This window comes from Amblyomma mixtum, chromosome 10 (assembly GCF_055824585.1).
Source record: "Amblyomma mixtum isolate Tamu chromosome 10, ASM5582458v1, whole genome shotgun sequence".
Lineage (NCBI taxonomy): Eukaryota > Metazoa > Arthropoda > Arachnida > Ixodida > Ixodidae > Amblyomma > Amblyomma mixtum.
The window spans coordinates 296,128-312,921 of NC_143021.1; positions in this window are offsets into that span (position 1 = coordinate 296,128).

The following is a 16,794-nucleotide window of genomic DNA, read 5'->3' on the forward strand; positions in this document are numbered from 1 at the left end:
GTGCCTCTGTTTGTCTGCCGGTGCCATGTATGCACAATAAGTGTTTTTTTTTTTGGGGGGGGGGGGGGGTCCTCTCTTTGTTTTCGTGCGTCTGTAAAGTGCCATTGTTTTCATTGTATTGGATCAATATGTCACTTACTTCGTTGTGTTTGTTTGTTCTAACCTATATATCTTTGTACACCTTTTTTTTGCGTTCTGTCGTGTACTGCCATTTGAGGTGCTTGGGCCCCATCAAGCTGCTTTTTGGCAGCTTTTAGCCCTTGCATCTCTCTAGGATGTAACTTACATTCTCGAAAAATAAAGTGAAATGAAATGCTAGATGAGTCATACCCAAGAGTATTGCCTGCCTCTGCTCTGGCTGAGCCAACTAAACAATCAAACCCCAGGGAAGCTTTTGGATGATGTTTGGCTATGCAGTGACACATCTGGTACAGCTTTGAAGCTATATACAAGGTCAACAGAGCTCTGTTCCTTAGAACTGCATATTACTGGGTACTAGAGTCAAAACTGCTCCATTTTTACACCATGCCATCCTGCAATTGAGTCACAAAGTGGAATGGGGTGTCATGAAAATTAATCTTGGAGCGAAAGGTGTAGTGGGTGCCCTTCTGTAGATGAAGATACCACTACCACACTCTATCACTGGCTTGTATGTTGCGACCATCGCAGACTTGCTTGATCAGCACCAGTTTTACCTTAACCATTTCCTCAATAGCTGCAGTTGTGCCTTCTTGTAGAATTTACAGCGCCTCTTACAGGTTGATAGCACATTGTCGTAGAGGATGGTTTTACAAAATGGGTGAAATCTTTTCGAGTGGCCCTAAGAAGCCACAATTTGGAGTCCATTTGATGTTCTCTAGTCATGGCTTGCCTGGCTTCATTGCCTCTCACTGTGGTCCTGCATTATTGCTTGTTTCAACATATTTCTGCATTGCAAATGGAATGACATAGCTGTGCACTCCATCATGACTTCCTGCATAATGGTGTTGCTGAACATTTGGTACAAACACCTCAGTCCCCACTCAGGAAAGTCACTGATGAAAATCAGCTAGCTCAATCACTTACCATTGAATTATGCGACAACGCTTTGACATAACAGGTTCTTTATGTGCACAGCTGCAGGTGGGCTGGATATTGAAGGTAGCATTCGCCGTGCTGCACCCAGATCTCATTTCGTCTGTCCTGCACAAACAAGTGATGACATGTGACATGTCTGGTTCCTCCTTCATGGCCACGTGAGGCAGCTTTCGTCTGGAACCTCCCCCCAGGACCTTTCGGGTACATCATCATCATCAGCCTGACTACGCCCACTGCAGGGCAAATGCGTCTCCCATGTCTCCCTCCAATCAACCCTGTCCTGCACTAGTCACAGTCACTTTATCCCTGCAAACTTCCTATTCTCATCTGCCCACCTAACTTTCTGTCGCCCCCTTCTACGGTTGCCTTCTCTGGGAATCCATTTTGTTACCCTTAATGACCATCGGTTATGTTGCCTTATTATTAAATGCCCAGCCCATGTCCATTGTTTCTCATGACGTATCTGTTAGCCGTTATTGCAGTTTCATACACTTCTGTATTTGTGCACGCTTTTTTCAGCTCTGCAGTGAATCACCTTTTATGTAGCTGGTATTGTATCCCAATTGCTTTCACAATTATACTGCAATTTCGCCTGTAATTATGCCATGGTAAAAACTGCATTTGTTTTTACCTGCTCTCGTTGTGACATGCTCTCATTGTAGTCATTTTGAAATTACTTGGTCAGTGCAAGCGCAGCTGAATGGTCCTGGGCACTGTCCATGCTTTAAATAACACGACCACGAATATAACGCGAGTGGGGAGTTTGAGACCTAATGGAAGTGAAAAAAAAATCTAATTATAATGCGATCTCAGCGTGTTCATGCCAACTACAACCGAGAACTTGGAAAAATGGAGATGGTACATAAATATACAAAAGCAACGTATTTTCTTTATGTGAACATTACCTAAACATTTCAGAGGCAACATTCCAGAAGAGCGTGCAACGTGCACAGCAAAGCTTCCTATGCGTTAAATGCAGTCTCCAAAACGGTAGCAGCTGCCATCAGCGCCATGCCACCATTGCGTCATGTTTTGTGCCGCCCAGTCCTGTTTCCTTTCGCCTTTCTTTCTTTTTGCTACTCCACCGAACTATTTCAGTGCCTTCTCTTTCTCAGCAGCCTGCGCAGCCTTATTTTCACGTTAAAATTTTCATTTACCCTTTGCGCGCTGCGTGGCCCCAAGGCCTTCGCAAAGCTTGCTTTTCTTAGTAGTTTGGTAGTCTGGTGGTGAAGCTTGCTGTGGCTACCTTAAATAGCAGCGAGGAAACAAAATCACGTTGTATTTGTCCCTTGGTTTCGAATATAGAGTGCTATGCGTTCTGAAACGAGTGAAGTGAGGGAAAACTCGTGGTATATTCGTGCAATTACGATACTTTTGTGAGAGTGCTCTCTGCATCTCAATTTTGCCAAGAGAGTTCTCAAAAGGCCCCGAGGCCATTGTGGCTCAAAGAGTCGATGTCTAAATTAAATGCATTGTTGCTCCATGGGATAAACATGCATTCTACGCTACGGGCAGTATGTGGTGTGAAATATTCATAAGTGAACATTTTTTTGGACTGCAGGCTGCGTGAATGAGGTATTTATGGCCCGACATCATAGAAAATGGATCTGTCAAGCTCTTTAGGGGTTTTCTTATGTAGCTGGGACAGCACAACTAGGAGGTGGAAAAGAGAAAGAGGGCATGCCCAATGCAGAGCAGAAAGAAAGTTGCAGCTCACACTGCAGCAGGTCGTATCACAAAAATGTCAGAATGAGTCATCACTGTTATTGTGTACTTGACACATTCACAGTAGGTGGCATAAGGAATTGAAGTATTTATTACAGGAAAATTCAACCTCTTTAAGTGCAATTTCGCACTTCTCAGCCTGAATTTTGCATTTATCAGCCTAGCTTCAGAGCTTCCAGTGCACATTAGAGCATTGATTGGATCGCTCTACTAACGTTTTCTGCACCAAATGTGGCATCCACGTACACATGAATGCCAAAAAGGCATTCATGTGTATGTGGATGCCACATTGTGCTTCTGCCCGTGCTCGGTGCCAGTTTTGATGGCATTCTGCGTGCAGGTTCTTATGGAGAGGGGCAGCTTGTATTTGGCTTCTGATCTCTAATGGCAAGGGTGTTGGTGTTAGGCTGTGACCACTGATCCAGCGTTAGCGTTGGTAGTCCAGGATTTGAAGGACACACTGGCTGGTTTGGGACGTTTCGAGTCATTGTTGTCTAGTGAGGTGAGCTTTGATAGGTTTCCAGGTGGTGGCAACTCCAGTGGCATGAAGTATTTCAGTGGAAGCCATGGGATGCAGCTCGAGGGCTGTGTTGTAGGCTTTCCTAAATAGGATGTCTATCTTTAATTTCAGCTAATTTCTGGGTGTGAGAGGGGGCCATGTACGTGATCCAGCTGCTGATCAGTGCTTAGATGAGGTGAAGATCTCCCTTCTTAAGTAGGTTGATGGTTTTAAGCCACACTACTATCTTGTTGTATATGTAGGTTCAGTATGCAAAAGCTGGACACTTTAAGGATCGCATTGCCTTCCATGCAAACATGCATGTCCACGGGCACGAGGTGGCCTCGGGTCTTTCCAACATAAAAGAAGGAGTTCAGACTTGGCTGCTGAAAGAGCGAAGCATAGCGAGCTCCCAGTGGGTCGTGTGAGCAAGGAGAATGAGGGAACTGCAGCAACCTTGGTAACTGTATCGAGCTGTAGTTGACCATGTGCTCCGCAGTGCAGCATCATTCAAGGGACAGCATACTCAATTTTTGGTGATGAATGGTGTGCCAGCATCAAACCACACATGAATGTGGTTCACGTTAGGGGTGACGTGAATGAATAAATAAAATAAGAAAGCTAACAAATTGTCCATACAAAGGCTGTATGCGGGCCCTTGCTTGAGACAGGATAAGTTTTCCACATGTTTTATGCACTACTCGGCAGAGCAGGTAATACGCAGCGATTGCAGTTCTGTGCACAAAATTGGCATGGAAGCATTGGGAATTGTTAAAAACCATTATACTTAGCGTCAAATGGCCAATGTGGTTCATTTGGACATTCGTTATATGCCATTGCACAAACATTTTACTTTGTAAAACCGAGATATCAGTTATATGGGCTTATATTGGAGCCTCCATGGGGAATAGCCACTCCTTCATTATATCCATTATTTCATCTCAATCCATTTCATTATAGGGAGGTTTGACTGTAAATGTCTTTTTCCGGTCAAGCTATCTTCATCTTCAGGCTGTGAATGTGCACCTGGTCCTTATTTCCAACATAGTGCTTGTACTTTAGTTTTCAGATGTCTTCTCCAGTCAGTGAATGTTCAGTCCATCTCCAGCATGAGAATGTGCATCTGAAAGGACCCTCATTTTCAACATGGATCTGATACTTTACGTTGCAGATCTCTTCTTCAGCCAAAGCATGTCCAGTCCATCTCCAGAGGTGGATGTGCATCTGCAAAGCTCCTCTTGATGGGGGCTCATACACTCAGGTTTGCTGCTATGGTTCCGTCTGAGTGATTGATACTCTTCTTGCGGTCACAGTGCTCAGCCTGGTAGTCGATAGTTACCGTACCCACCTTCTTGTGTGATGACCGTAGTAGCGGACCAACGCATGGTGTTTAAATGCTTGTTCTCAAATTACATTTATATTGGAACCGGTCTTTGTGTTAGAATACCATTGCCTGCCCATTCGTAGTTGCTGTGTGGCTACAGGCTGTCGGGTTAGCATTGACAGTGCATGCATTCAAGCTGTCCAAGTGCACTTCCTGCTCAGAAATATTGTTACATGCAAAATATTTTCATGTGTAAAATGTATTCCATTGGGTAATATATCTACTTTAGTGTACTGATCTGCTTTGTTATACTGAGATGACTTGGGAGTCAATGCACTAGTCATAGGCTGCGAGTTTTCAGTCTGCCGGGGGATGGGGGTGTGGTCCTGTTGCACTATACATGTAAACATCAGTTTTGTCTCTAGTTGAGCAAATATGCTTGACAAAATGACCCCATGGTTCTTAAAGTACTAAATAAATAAATTAACAAAAACAGCTGAAACATACCTAAACTGTAGGTAGACATTCATAACATCCTTAGAAGTGAAAGGAAACACTGAACAACACAAACATATCCACAACAAGCTAACAATTTCGTATATCGCGGACTCATTCTTCATTTGTAAAATTCACGGGGCAACACAAACAACACCACAACAATAAGCTAACAATGCAAAACTAAAAAGATAGTTAAACTTTTCATGTCTAAGAAACATTTCGCTCTACAAACATTTACACAATGTGCTAACAATCCAAAATTTAAAGATGGATGAAAAGCTCTTTGTCTTTAAAAACTGTAAACGAACCACCAAACTGGGTACAAAACAAAAGACATAAACAGAAATCAAAGAGCAAAGGTTGTAATTGGAAGTAGCAACACAGGGAATTAGATGCTGATTTTATAGGAAGGATTAATTTCAATTGTGATAGCTTCAAGAAAGCTAGTGTACTTTACTTTACTTTACTGTTCTTCGTTTTATACAAAGGCTACTACGAAATCAAGAACGCCTTTCTTTGCACAGTTGATCTCCACATAAAATTGTCCATGATGTCACAGAGATTTATTTTCCGTGTCGGCTCTGTGTGCCCATGGAAAAGCGCTATGTGATTTAAATTCACAACACACTCGCTCAGGTTTGTGTTGGCTCTGAATTCTGTCACTTCTTGGGAGCACCCGCTTGTTACCTTGTTACGTAGAAAATTAAGGTTATTCATGGTGAGATTGCAAAAACTAGTGTTGTGATGCACTGTTCATGAGAAAAGCAAAAAGTGGAGTTACAGAAGAGTTATTTTGAACGGTACGCTCATAGTTGATATTTTGGGTCAAAACATGATCTCAGTGTTTAGTTCGAAGTATTGAAAAAGACTGTGTGCAAGCACAAAAGAAAAACCTGCACTTATCAAGTGGCCAGTCATTTGATTCCGCATAGACACTTCGAACAGGTGTTCAGTGAGCTCCAGTTGCCTGTCAGAGCCTTGAGAACGGTTAGTATTGTCGCCCTTCGTTGGTGCATCTATGTACCTGTGGCGGTTTAAGGCTGTGCTGTTCTTCCAGTGTTTAGGCAACTTTAGGTCTTTAATTAATTTGTCCAAAACTGTACGAAAGAAGATAAGCTGCCCCCTGACCACACCATTCAACCTCGGGGGGGGAAGGGGGGGGGGCTGGAGCTGGAGACCTCTAGCCTCCTCGCAGTGGGTGCCTATGGTACTACTTGAAGAAGTAAAGCTGCACAACAGCATTCGCTGGGCCATGACGTGTGGAACTTTCGTATACTCCATAGACCTTTTCACGACTTTCGGAAAAACCTTTTACGCAGCAGTGTAGACAGCTTGTTCGTTGGAAAAAACCATTCGCATAGTTGGCACTACGTGTTGTAAATAATCAGGGACTGCGTAAAAAAAATCTCATCATGGTAATTTGTGCTTTTAGTGATTGATTGGTGTGTGATAGCTAGGCAATGACGAGTTAATGAAATCATTGTTATTGATTAATTAAAGTAATGAAAAAATGGGAAAAAGTGGGTTCAAAGGTGCTCTGGATGGAAAGGCAATGCTTGATGATGCTAATTACGAAAAGTTAGTGTGTAATGGATATGAAAAATGTGTTCTAAGGTGTCAAATTGCTCAGAATGAAAAGCCTAACCCACTACGCTATCGCGTCATACCAGTAAGGTGGAGCTTGTGTGTCCTCTCCATTTTTATCTTTCTTTTTTTTAGGGGGGGGGGGGGGGAATCGGCGGGGAGCTTAATCCTCAGCTCCTGCGCTGCAACCATAGCCCAGCGCCCTTGGACTTGTTTTTAAAAAGGGGTACGCAAAAGGAAGGCAACTGTGCGAAAAAGAACGCACGGTTATCTGAAATTGTGCTGTTATTTAATATAAGGCAATTTAATATAAGTTATATTTAATAATATATAAGTTATATTTAATATAAGATTTAATATATTCGTTTAAATTTGTAAGCTTCATCATTTCATGAGTCTGTATCCATTGCAAGTCAGAACGAGCCTGTAGCCTAGCACAAATCCGAGAAACATAAACAAACAAACATGGCGGAGTACGACCGATGCATAGTGCGACGCGGAGTTTATTTCGAACGGCATTTCGAGCTGAGGAGGCCCCTGCTTAACACGGAAAGCCATCGCGAATGTGTAGAATATTAAGCGAGAGCGACGTCTGATATTTAGCACCTGATTCGAGAGAATTAAGGAGTCAAGAGGATCGAATGCGGGTGACTGATGGCGGCGGCGGTGGCGGCGTTTATAATGTGAGTTAGAACGCAAACAGCCCTTCTTAATGAGCATGCAGATACTCAATGTGCGGTTTTCATTGCTTAACCGGCGGGGTATGCTTTCGTACAGGTGCGGTCATAATATGGAGAACACGTTATACACAGACTAGCCATTGCTGCCTATGCGATCGTACAAGTACAGGCAAAAGAAAGGAAAAAAAACTTATCTTCTGCACGGTCGCCGCGAGAAAGTTACACGTTGAAGCGTGCACCGTACTATTTCGGCCGCTCCTGTACAGGAGCCGCAGAAGTTCTCGAAACTGAAATCGCGAAAAACGTGCATTTCCACATCGCTTAGAGGCCCAGCCAGGTATTGTGGGCAATACAGCTTGCGTCAACCTTGTTTAGAGCGCTTGAGGGACGCACTTCACTGCTTAGAAATAAATGCCTTATCGCAGCGTCTAGCATTTAGATTCAACGCTTGAGCGGAAGTAGAGCCACACAGACCTGCAGGCAAGATGGGCACAAGCACCTTGCCCGGAAACCATGGGCTGCTTTCCAGCATAGGTTTTTATGGCACGGTGCACATTGCTAGAGCGCTCTACACAAGGGTGACGCAGACTGTGCATTTTGCAGGTGGCACAGGGAAGTGCAAATCGTACGTACTTGGACTGCGTAGCGGTCGGGCTTCATCATATTTTCGTCTTCCGAAGACCTCTGCACTATGCTGTTCTCCAGTGAGAAGTCTGCCGTATAAAATGGAGCAAGGTGACACATCTTTCGCTATTGGCATTGGTCTTCCGGGTATCAGGCCATCGCGTATTGTCTATACTTGTGTGCCTGTCGTGTCGAATTGCTGTGCTCGTCTGTAGTGTGCCATTTGCAGGTGGTGGTGGTAACAACTATATGTCGTCAACAGAAAGGATTTGGTTGATTCTAGTGGGCTTCCAGAGTGCATGAGGTGGCTGTCTGATCAGCCCTCTGGTTCCGCATGCTGTGGTCGCGAGGTCCTGTCTTTTCGTTCCCAGTTCCCAAGCCCAGTTGATCGCCTGCAGTTGAGCAGGCGGGTCTGAGCTGGACACCGCATCCTCTCTCTGGTTTTAGATTGTTGCATTCGAATGAAATTTGCTTTAAATCTGCCTTTGTGGCTCTGCAAAGCTTACATTCAGGGATGTAGACCCCTGGATAGGTTTTGCTCTTCCAGGAGTTGTCTGGCGGGTTTGTGGACGCTCCCTTTTGCAATGTTTCGAACAGCTCTTTCTGAGTCGCTGTAGTGTTCTAGAATAGTATTATAGTAGTACACTATACACTCACTGAAAATTGTCATGGCTTTCTCTCTTAAAATGGCTAAGGCAATGGCCGCTTCTTCCTCCTCATGTGCTTTTGTGCTCCATATGGAAGTGGTGGATATCGGTTTTATGTCCGTGTCTGCGATACCTAACCAAAAGGCATTATGATCACAGAGCTCTGCAACTGAGTATTACCCATGGAGGACTTTCGCCTTCCTTCTTTCTGCCTGACATTCGGGATTGATTGAAATAACTGCCATCCAACAGAGAAGGATGGGATGACCCATTCGCATAGACGACAGCTCAGCGCTCTTGGGTCCGGGCGCAGTCTTCAGCCACTTGGATGTGACTTCATGTCTACAGTCAATAATTATATCAAAGGGAGAATCTCAGAGGGAGCAGGCAATATAATAAATCAAAGAGGTACAGACAGATTCAAATTATATGCTCACCAGCATAATTCGGCGGACTCGCTCAGGCTCATTTCAGATCATGATCTGAGAAGTGAATGAGTCTAGACTCACGTTGAAATCATGATTTAAATTGCGAGTTCGGACTCACATTCAGATCAAGATCTAAATCCTGGTCAGTCCGGTAAATGTGGGCCTATCAAATTAAATAGTCCATGGTGTAAGGTTGAACAATCCCAAGTGAATCCAAGATGCCGATTGGGCGTGATTTTAATGTTCATGAACTTGAGTTTGCTGTGAACTCATAATACTGAATACGCTTTGGCTGATGATGTACAGCTGTTTCATTGTTTTGTGGTAATTTTTGTGGCTGCTGCTCTCTAGAACCATAACAGAAAGGTGAGAACAGTTTATTAGTAGCCGCACAAGGTGTCGTTGGATATTAGCTGTTGCTTGCTGTGTCAAGTTCTACTTTTTTACTGTTTTTTAATTGGCTGCCGAACACATGCAGTGACCTCAGATCTTTAAATCCTACAGGTGGCAGCTACAGGCCTCTAGGTCAGGCCTGGCTAGTCTAGCTGCAATTAAGAGCTCATGGCATCACTGTGCTTTCAACAACTTTTTTTGGCGTTTTAGGCGCATATCTTGGGCCATTGGACACATAAACGATTCAGCTGTTCGATGTGTGAGCTTATAGGAGCCCTGAGTCAAGGTAAGCCTAAACGAGTCATGAGTGAGTGATACGCAAGTCACTATAGGTCCGTTCGATTCGCCTACACTACATGAACTGGTTCATGCAGTGCTGCACTTCGCCATTCGTTTTAGCAGTGCAAGATGGCGCCGTCTGCCCGACGCCATTCGTTTCAAAAAACTGCAGACGTTGTGCAGGTCTAGTTCAGCAAAACTGTGCACCTCCTCAGTGGTCGGGGCCGAAATGGTGCAGCAGCAGCCGACATGGAAGCAGACGACAGCTTGCGCTTTGCGATAAACGGCGGAGATACTCAAATTATTCCACTCCTCGATGAGAACGGTGCCCCACACCGACCCGACTCTAATAGAAAGTAATTGGCCACCCGAGAAGGCGGCGACGGAGGTGAGGACGGCGGCCCTCGCTAGCACGTACCTTGTATTTCTCAACCACCGTGCTTGCCGACGCACCCATAAAGTTATAACAGTACTTAAAGCCGGTTATGTTAACTAAAAAGTACACACGTGCATGCATCATTATGCACGTTGTTGCAACAACCCCTCAACATGCAAGTCGGCACGCGCACACCTCAGTTGTGTTGAGTAAAAGAACACACATGCGTTTCGCTTAGCTGCCGCGAGATTGCATTGATGCTGATGCATGGCAACACCTCGCTGCTATGATGTCCTGTTTGAAAATTCTTCACACAGTTCGGGATGTTGGCGGCCATTGATATATGGGCGCCACGCTGCTGGCTGGGTGGTGACGCCAAGGATAGCAGACGATGCACTCGACCGTTTGTTTTGGAAGCAGCCAGTGCCAAGCTGCACTTGAACTGCAGGGACTGGCGCTGCACGCTCGCGACACCTTTTTTCTCTTCGTTATTTTTTTTCTTCGGCTAGGACACAAATTCTGTGCCCGCCCGCTATAAAGGGCAATGCCACAATATCATCATCATCATCAACCGCCACGGAACTTTAGCGAACCAGTGCAGGCGAATCGAACCAACTTATAAGTGGTTGACCGCGGAGTGGTTTGTCTGAATGAGCCTAAATGAGTTGTGAGTGTAAATAAGTTGCACCCTCGCGCTGTGCATTGTAGAGCGTCGTCTTCATCAACTTCCATCTGCTCCGATTCCAATGTAGTAAACATTCTCTCTAGTTTTTCCATTTTGCATAGGTGTCATTTTTGGATTTCCTTTATCAGCTCTTTATTAGATGGGCTTCCATGTATTTTCATGCTACGGCATCCCTTATAGCTTGAGTCTCTTTGGGACATTAAGCCACATGAGACCGTCAAACCAATCAGGTATCGCAAATGTTTTGGTTATATCGCTGGCCAACAAATGCATAATACTAATATTGTTACTATCAATAGTCTTACCATTGACAGTTTCACTATCGATAGCGGTACTATCGCTAGTTTCCAAAAAACTATCGACAGTCAATGTTCCGATAGTTTTGAATCACTAGCATGCACGCCTGATGAGCTTGAACAGGGTGGCAGAAAAAAATTTCAAATGGAAATTTCACAGCAGTGGATGAGTCTGTTGCAGAACCACCAGCACAGCCAGATTGAGCCATACTGAGAATGAAAGGAAAGTCGGCAAAACTAGTCACAAGAGTATGGCAGAAATTATAAGATCGTTGGTCAGATTTCAATTCAGCATTAGGAATCACATAAAATAAAATTAACTGTAGTGCAATAATGCAGTGTGAATAGCATACCTGACTTTGTGACCGCTCAGCGAAATATTACAGTAGAGGCAACAAATTTTGGGTGCAAATTTCGTTTTCTTTGGAGCGATGCGCTGGACAGTTGTATATATTAGGGTGTGGAATTCACTTAAGCCAGCTCATTGCAGTGACATACACACATACAAGATACATTCAGGTCACAGAGGCCATGCAAAAAGTACAATATTTACAAAAATAGTTTTTTTGTCTTATGCGATCTGAATATGTTGTGTACATCCCAGCCACCGTTTAGCAGTTGAAAATTGAATATTCAACGCTTGTTGGCACAGTCCACGTGGCCATTTGTTTTTTAATGTGCTGCACAAAATTCTGAAGTGACAGAACAGAACTAAAATTTAGTTGTGTACTCTGTCATGAGCATTCGTTTTCAGGTGGAACTCTGTTAGGCACATTTATAAGTAATCGGATTAAACCTCATTTCTGGCAAAAACTGCAGCTTCTGTTTGCCAGAGTACAGTGTCAAAAAGCACTGCACGGGTATGAATGGATGCCTTGTACTTGTTATAGAATTGCATTCTTAGCACTTTTTATACATGGTGTGACCTGAAGGTAAGTTTTGGATGGTACATTTTCAAAGCAACAGGCCTCGACAAGGTAGTGTCCGGCCTTCTTACGACCACTACTAGTGCCGACATGTTCACCCAAAAGCTGCGGCGAAGAGGGAAGGCCAGCAGTTTATCTATGGCTGCTGCACTTGCTGTGGTATGAAATAAAAGTTTCCCAACTTGGTGTTATTGTGTCATGTAACCTAGTCTGCATCATTTTTTTCACAAGACTAATGCCAGAATGAAAATTTCATATCGCACTGAAAGACAGCCGTTCGGAATGTTTGCAACTAGGCACTGCTTGTGTAGGTATGTTTTCCCACCATAAAAAGAAAAAAAGGTCAAAGAACAAACAACTTTTGAGATTTTACCTCTCCATTATGGCTGGGGTGCTCAAGCATGAAGGACACACGTGCTCTAATTACTGCCTGGCCAGTGACTTAATGCAGGAAATAAATCATTCTCTATGAACTTGCTTCCTATAAACTGTTCTCCATGACTGTGTGCTTTCAAAGTAAAGGGTGTGGGGTTTTAATGAAGAAATAAATACGTTTAACCGCAGCTGACACAGTTGAGCACCGGACACCACCCCGTGGTCTCGTATGCTATAGAGCGCATGCCGACCATGGCGGGCCTTGCTCTGCGGGAACAAAGGAACGACACACTGGCTGACACAAACAAGGCATTTATTGCTGCAACAATAACGCCAGCTAGCAACAAGATACGCTGAGGAACCGAGGACGTCCGGCTCACCAGCAAAATTACGAGCGAACGTTCGCCCACGCTAGGGCAGGGGGAAACTCCAAGGCCAGATGGGACGAGCTGACGGGAACATGTTTCCACCACGAGGTCGCCCGTCGGCGGAGCCTTCCGTGTGGACGTCAGTGCACTTCCCACGTTCCCAGCCGAAGAGGACCGTGTCTCCCCGCAAGCGTGGAGCAAACACGCCATCCGTGGCGCTCGTGTCGCTGTGACACCAGTACCCTCACCGGTTAGTTAAAGCAACACAACTAAGGAGGGTGCATTGCGGGGAAACAAACCACAGGGGACGAGAAGGACTATGCTACACTAAAACCAGCCGCTGTCTGGCTGACAACTGCCTGGCAAAATTTACTGCAACATTTCTTGCAGAACTGTGCCAGAACCAGGCACCTTGGCCCAACCTAGTTGACGGAAATGCTTGAGCAGACGTCATTGCAGTGTTAGGTTCCTGTTGACTCACACAGACCTTTTGAATTTTCATTTATTTTTGTGCCATTGTTTATCTGGTTGTTTATTTCAGCCTCTAAAGCACCACTTTTACAATGTTTCCATGAAACGAATGAGACATTAGAGAGCAGCAACATAAAATGCTTCATCACCTGTCTAGGACATGCAACTACTCAGTAAAAATATTGCAACTCTAACAGAACTGAAATATTACCTCACAGATCACCAAAATGTCTTCAATTAAAAAGTGTCAAAATAAACAGTTAAACGTTCAAAGCCTTTCATAGGGCTTTCTCTTGACATTTCGGTGCAAACGTGGTCAAGCCCCTGCCAATTTTTTTTTCTCCCCTAAGAAAGAACTGCTGCAGTAAAAATAGATAAAAAAGTTCCACCACAGCAGCGAAGCAAGCACACGAAAACAAAACTGTGCCATCTCAGTGCAGTTGCTCGATTGTAACGGTGGAGAGGGTAGTCAATCAAATGTGAGGAGGTTTTGACCTCCAGACTAGGGACCTGGCAACTGATAATTGACAAAGATAAAACCGGTTGCCACTATGGTGCATGAGTGCACACGTGCAGCAACTTTACCAGATCTCCATGTGCTCCCTCCATTCTACTCACAGCTGCCCCAGCAGATGGTGACCCATCACAGGACCCTTTGCACGTGCAGAACAATTGCCGACCAGGAGTGCTGATTGCAAATTCTACACAAGAATGTTAGAGTGGCATGAAATAAAAAAAAGTGGTGTTGCCAAATTGTGTTAATGATGCAATTTGAGCGACCGATACAGCCACCCATGGGGCTTGGGAGACCCAAGTTGCTCTTCCCAAGCACCCTATTGCCACCAATAATTTCACTGCTCCCCTCCCTGCCAGTCTCATAATCTGTTGGGCAGCTTCATAAATCACTGGGAGTCCTCAGACCATTCCTGGCACAACAGTTAATGCACCACTGCCCTGCAGGTGGCAGGTCGCTAGAGGAGAGCAACCTCTCGACTTCTGGTCACGGCTTTTCGCCGAGGTAACCAAGTAACAGTGTTAAAAAGCGGGAGACGAAAGACTTCTTTCTGTTGGGATAGAGGCTTTCATGCTTTGGTGTTTCATAAGAAGATCTTTTGTCTCCTAAAATAGTTTTACAGTGTCCTGTCTAAATCTCTTATCACCTCCTACTGCAAGTAGTTTCGTGTATACCCGTTGAAGGTCCAGAAGTGCTCAATCTGAAAAACCTGTTGGTCCGCGGGTGCAAGCACCACTCCTACCAAACAAAAGCATAGCAACTTAAAACCAATTTTGCTTCCGCTTTTAGCCTGCTTTCATAAATCCAACAAGATGACTACTTCCCCATGTGAACACTGATGCACTGATAATGAAGTTGCCTTGTTTGGTAGAAGCCTCCCTATCCGCCACCTGGGAGACGCGCTCTCTAGCAGCCAGGTTCTGCCGAGAGATAAACGGGGTCTGGCACAGCCAGATTAATGACACAGCATCATTGTACTGGCTGCGCCAGACTCCTACTGTCAAAAGCACACCATTCTTGAGAATAACTGAACAGCAAAGATTACACCACAGCAGCCCACACGGAACACCACTACGTACACTAGCATAAACCCAGGCACAGCAAGACCTTGAGATGACTGAGCAGCACACACCTTGAATACGTACGGTTCATACGTACAGTTCAGAGCACACCAGAGCATTAGAAAACCTAGAGCCACAGTGCACAATTATTTCATGGTTCAAAAGCACGCGACAAGTGTATAAGATGTATTCACACTGCACCATTATTTGTGGTGCACGAGTCTAAAATTATACCCACACAGCAAACTATGGAGGTACGCTCGCTCACGCGCCATCCATTTTCCAGCCTAGCAGAGCACACTACTACGTAACTATATGCAATTCGTGGCACACATCGTGGGACCTATGGTTCAGAGCATAGTTGCACCATTATTTCATGGTGCACAAAAATAAATTATACGCAGGCAGCACCTCACTCACCACATTTTCCAGCCTAGCAGAGCACACTACTAGGTAACTATACGCAATTCCTGGCACACATTCTGGGACCTATGGTTCAGAGCATAGTTGCACCATTATTTCATGGTGCACAAAAACAAATTATACCCAGGCAGTACATCACTCACCACATTTTCCAGCCTAGCACAGCACACTACTAGGTAACTATACGCAATTCCTGGCACACATTCTGGGACCTATGGTTCAGAGCATAGTTGCACCATTATTTCATGGTGCACAAAAATAAATTATACCCAGGCAGCACCTCAGTCACCACATTTTCCAGCCTAGCACAGCACACTACTAGGTAACTATACGCAATTCCTGGCACACATTCGGGACCTATGGTTCAGAGCATAGTTGCACCATTATTTCATGGTGCACAAAAATAAATTATACCCAGGCAGCACCTCAGTCACCACATTTTCCAGCCTAGCACAGCACACTACTAGGTAACTATACGCAATTCCTGGCACACATTCGGGACCTATGGTTCAGAGCATAGTTGCACCATTATTTCATGGTGCACAAAAACAAATTATACCCAGGCAGCACCTCAGTCACCACATTTTCCAGCCTAGCACAGCACACTACTAGGTAACTATACGCAATTCCTGGCACAGATTCGGGACCTATGGTTCAGAGCATAGTTGCACCATTATTTCATGGTGCACAAAAATAAATTATACCCAGGCAGCACCTCAGTCACCATACATTTTCCAGCCTAGCACAGCACACTACTATGTAACTATACGCAATTCCTGGCACACATTCTGGGACCTTTGGTTCAGAGCATAGTTGCACCATTATTTCATGGTGCACAAAAACAAATTATACCCAGGCAGTACATCACTCACCACATTTTCCAGCCTAGCACAGCACACTACTAGGTAACTATACGCAATTCCTGGCACACATTCTGGGACCTATGGTTCAGAGCATAGTTGCACCATTATTTCATGGTGCACAAAAATAAATTATACCCAGGCAGCACCTCAGTCACCACATTTTCCAGCCTAGCACAGCACACTACTAGGTAACTATACGCAATTCCTGGCACACATTCGGGACCTATGGTTCAGAGCATAGTTGCACCATTATTTCATGGTGCACAAATATAAATTATACCCAGGCAGCACCTCAGTCACCACATTTTCCAGCCTAGCACAGCACACTACTAGGTAACTATACGCAATTCCTGGCACACATTCGGGACCTATGGTTCAGAGCATAGTTGCACCATTATTTCATGGTGCACAAAAACAAATTATACCCAGGCAGCACCTCAGTCACCACATTTTCCAGCCTAGCACAGCACACTACTAGGTAACTATACGCAATTCCTGGCACAGATTCGGGACCTATGGTTCAGAGCATAGTTGCACCATTATTTCATGGTGCACAAAAACAAATTATACCCAGGCAGTACATCACTCACCACATTTTCCAGCCTAGCACAGCACACTACTAGGTAACTATACGCAATTCCTGGCACACATTCTGGGACCTATGGTTCAGAGCATAGT